The sequence below is a fragment of the Dioscorea cayenensis genome, unplaced genomic scaffold (genome assembly GCF_009730915.1).
Source record: "Dioscorea cayenensis subsp. rotundata cultivar TDr96_F1 unplaced genomic scaffold, TDr96_F1_v2_PseudoChromosome.rev07_lg8_w22 25.fasta BLBR01001099.1, whole genome shotgun sequence".
Taxonomy (NCBI): Eukaryota; Viridiplantae; Streptophyta; class Magnoliopsida; order Dioscoreales; family Dioscoreaceae; genus Dioscorea; species Dioscorea cayenensis.
The window spans coordinates 1-3,591 of NW_024087490.1; the positions used below are offsets into that span (position 1 = coordinate 1).

The following is a 3,591-nucleotide window of genomic DNA, read 5'->3' on the forward strand; positions in this document are numbered from 1 at the left end:
TTAGTAATAGCACTACAAGAAAAATCATAAATCGGCACGGTAAAATTAGCACGGAAAGAGGATTAAAAACCGCGCTAAATCGATGGTGACTATATTCGCGACCAAAAATTAACTACGCTTATAGACCTAGTCAAATACATTTTCGTAAGACCGCTTTTTAATATCGTCTAACTTTTGTCACAATCGCTGGACATCTGTTTTATATCATACTAACCATCGCCATCAATGTTCTAGGACTGACTTTCGATTCTACATTCTAGGACTATTTCTAGATCTGCTTTTATCGATTTTATATACTATATTTGTTTTACTCAGATTCTAAGCACGCTTTTTAATAAAACTTTTTGTCACATGCTTTCTGCACGCTTTTTGTTTAATCTGTGAAAAAAAATAATTTATATGAAATTAATTTTATTTATTTATTTTTAATTGCATTAGTTAAAAATTTTAAATTACCTAACAAAAATCATCCTATTGAATTAACTTGAATTAACAATACATATAGATGCCCTCTATATACATTGGAAATCATGTAGTATAACTATACAAATACTTGTATCAAAACAACATTAAAACTCCATTCCACATGCAACATTAAAATTCAATATTGCAGCCTTGTTGCTGGGAAACAAACAAGATCCTGATAACATTAGTTGTATGTCCTTTTCTTGATCTTATCTGAGGATAGGAAAAAAACACACAAAGGTCCAGATAGGATTAATATAAAAAGAACAAAAATTAAATTAAATAATAAAAAAAAGAAACAGGAAGTATTAGGCTTCTCGAGGCTCTCAAAACAACTCAAGGTATTTTTGTGGCGTTGGGGAAGGTGGAAACAAGACACATGAGTGACCTACCCACCTACCACCCTCTTCCGGACTAATTAACCAGAATGTTTTTATTATTACAATAAATGTTTTCCATGAAAGTACCTGAAAAGCATGATGTGTAACTCTCCAGACTAGATTGTACTTCCTCAGCTGGAAACAAACAAGAGATGAAATTTGAGAATCAAAACATATTTAAATCCATAAATCTCTGTTTCAATACCTGCCTTTAGTAAATTTTGGTTCTGGTTTCTTCAAAATTTCAGTGGAAGATGATTATCTCAATCAGGCATATAAGGATTTGCAGATATACCTACGGAAGTATAGCTAATCAAATGTATATAAATCATGATAAGATCTTCAGTTTTCAATGACAATAATGCGATTGATATCTACTCTGCTCGGAAGAATTATCAGTTACTTGACTTGAGTCAACAGCTGAATAAGATTGACCACATGCTCCAAATTCATTCAATTATGTGTTTTCTCATTGCTGATGAGGATAATTCATACTGACAAGAACTATTCATTTTGCAAAGGACATCAAACTGTTGAGCCTGGTTTATAGTTAATTCCTCTACAACAAATAAACAAATGATAAAACATAATGAAAATACATTCAAATCCATAAATCACCATCCCAGTATATGTCTTTAACAGCTTTTCTGCCAATTAAACTAAAATGAACAGAGATAGTGGGAGTAATTAGAGCTTAATGAACAACTGGAATTCAAGACAAGAGATTTGAAGTTTAGGAGTACATAGAGATAATATGCAGTGGAAGTGTGCAAACATGCTGTTACTGGCATAAAAATTTGAAATACAGCAAATATACTTATTGACAAGATTCTTACTTTCAAACGAGAAAAATGGAGCCAAGTTTCAAACTTTAAGGTTGAAGTCTAGACGAAAAAAATAGCCATCCATTATGTTTGCAGTAAAGCTAATTAGTATGTGTCATTTTGAGAGTGAATGAAAACCGATGGGTGAACAAAGAGAAATATTTCTTAATGTTGTGAAAATAATAAGTTCCACAAGATTGTTTTCTCCACAAGTAAATCATACACTGCTCAATCGCTTACGAGTATTGCATTGAAATGGAAGTATAGCATACTGTAAAATAGCTTTGGAAAAAAGTTATTAGTTTCAGTTCAGTTTCCCCTTTTGTTTTCTAGATAACGTATTATCCATTGAAAACAATCTACTTCCGAAACTCAAAAAATTTAGTTAAAATGGGAAATAGGACTAGCATAATAGATGAAAAATAGACGTAATAATCAAGAAATTGATAATAAGACAAAACAAAAGTAGGCTATAAATAAAAGGCCAACCAAACACCTCCTAAGGGTTTGATCAGAAGAAAATATTTCAAGCATCCCAGCAAGTCATGGGAGGTTTTGAAAAGTGTGCAGCAGTCAAGAGTAGAAGCAGTTATGCTAGGTACTCATTTTCTAATTTTTTGGAGCAGTAGTACGTGAAGAAGCAGTTGTGCTAAATACTAATAGGCCTTATTTGATTACTGCAAAGATGATGAGTAGTTTATTGATTGTAGAATAACAGGACACTGTAAAATTCAACACTTATGAGAATATGAGATTAATATCACATACCTGCACAATTCCTTTGCTAGAAACTGAGAGAAAATCCTTGATACCAACTCCAACATTTCTTGCAAAACCCATTGGATTTCCAATAACACCCGCAGAGCCAAATACCTGAAAGCAAAGCACGAATAATCATGCAAGAAAAAGGAAATGCTTATAGTTAGCAAGCTTCTTTACAATTGACAGATAAAGAAACATACCAAACCATCATGAGAAAGTGATAAATGCTTGAGTAGACATATTTTTATATATGTTTTACATACATATATAAAAAACTGTCTTGCCCTATTCTTTCTCATATTTTGTGCTGCTCTTGAGGGGTGAGACGGCTAGGGTTTGGAGAGGAGGTCTTTGCGGCTTTGGAGGCGCTTCGTCACCAACTTTGATCGATTCCTCCTCCATCATAGCATCAAGGAAGCCACCGGTGAACCTAGCTTCGGAGTGGGTCCTTCAAGACGTCGAAGCTCTCCATCAAGGCCATCAGTTCATATATAAGGGGGTTTATTTCTATGGTTTTAATGTACTTTCATTCATTGATGGTGTGTTTTGTATGTTGCTCCATGGAGAGCTAAAACCCTAGAGGATATTTGGGCTTGTGAACCCTAGGATTCTCATCTTTTGTGGATTTGCTTAGTGTTTCTATTTAATCCGCGTTTGATTAAGTTTTAATCTTGTATTCTTATTGCTTGCTTGTTTAATTAATCCTTGTGGTTGATTGGATTTGCATGATTTGTTACTTTGATGTGAGAGAGGTCTCCATTAGAGTTAGAAATTCAAGATTAAAGAGGGTTGAGAGGGTGAGTCAGCTGAGATAGTGGAGTGTCCCTCTCCCTTCCGATTGAGTGTATTCTATCTCCGTTCCTTAAGCTCTATGCAACCATATTTGGTGTGGGCGTGAGATTGAGAGATTTCTCACTGGGACCTTGTAGGGGGTTAGGATCCTTCACCGGGAATTAGGGGTTGGATCAATCTTTAGGAATCGGATACAACTCTTGGAATCCCTAGAGTGCTGCGATCATATGTGGTGTGAGTGTTGAGATTGAGCGATTTCTCCACCCGGGACCTCGTGAGGGACTAGTATCGGTGATCGGGAGGTCGGATCCGATTATATTTGGATTTCCACGACTTAACTTACTCATCATAGAAACACTTTGCTTATT

General features: G+C 34.9%; 1 long non-coding RNA gene across 3 annotated transcripts; it reads right to left on the reverse strand.

The window, feature by feature from the left end:
• Nucleotides 1-489: 489 nt before the first annotated feature.
• On the reverse strand, nucleotides 490-2,701 carry LOC120255600. 3 transcript variants are annotated; one of them, XR_005535046.1, is made up of 5 exons: nucleotides 2,438-2,701; nucleotides 1,224-1,404; nucleotides 1,051-1,140; nucleotides 933-980; nucleotides 490-678 (listed from the first exon to the last, which is right to left on the reverse strand). It is a non-coding gene; the product is annotated as an uncharacterized LOC120255600 (long non-coding RNA). The 3 variants fall into 3 exon arrangements; XR_005535045.1 differs by having other exon boundaries at nucleotides 1,051-1,404; nucleotides 2,438-2,542; nucleotides 2,632-2,672; XR_005535044.1 differs by having other exon boundaries at nucleotides 1,051-1,404.
• Nucleotides 2,702-3,591: the final 890 nt, after the last annotated feature.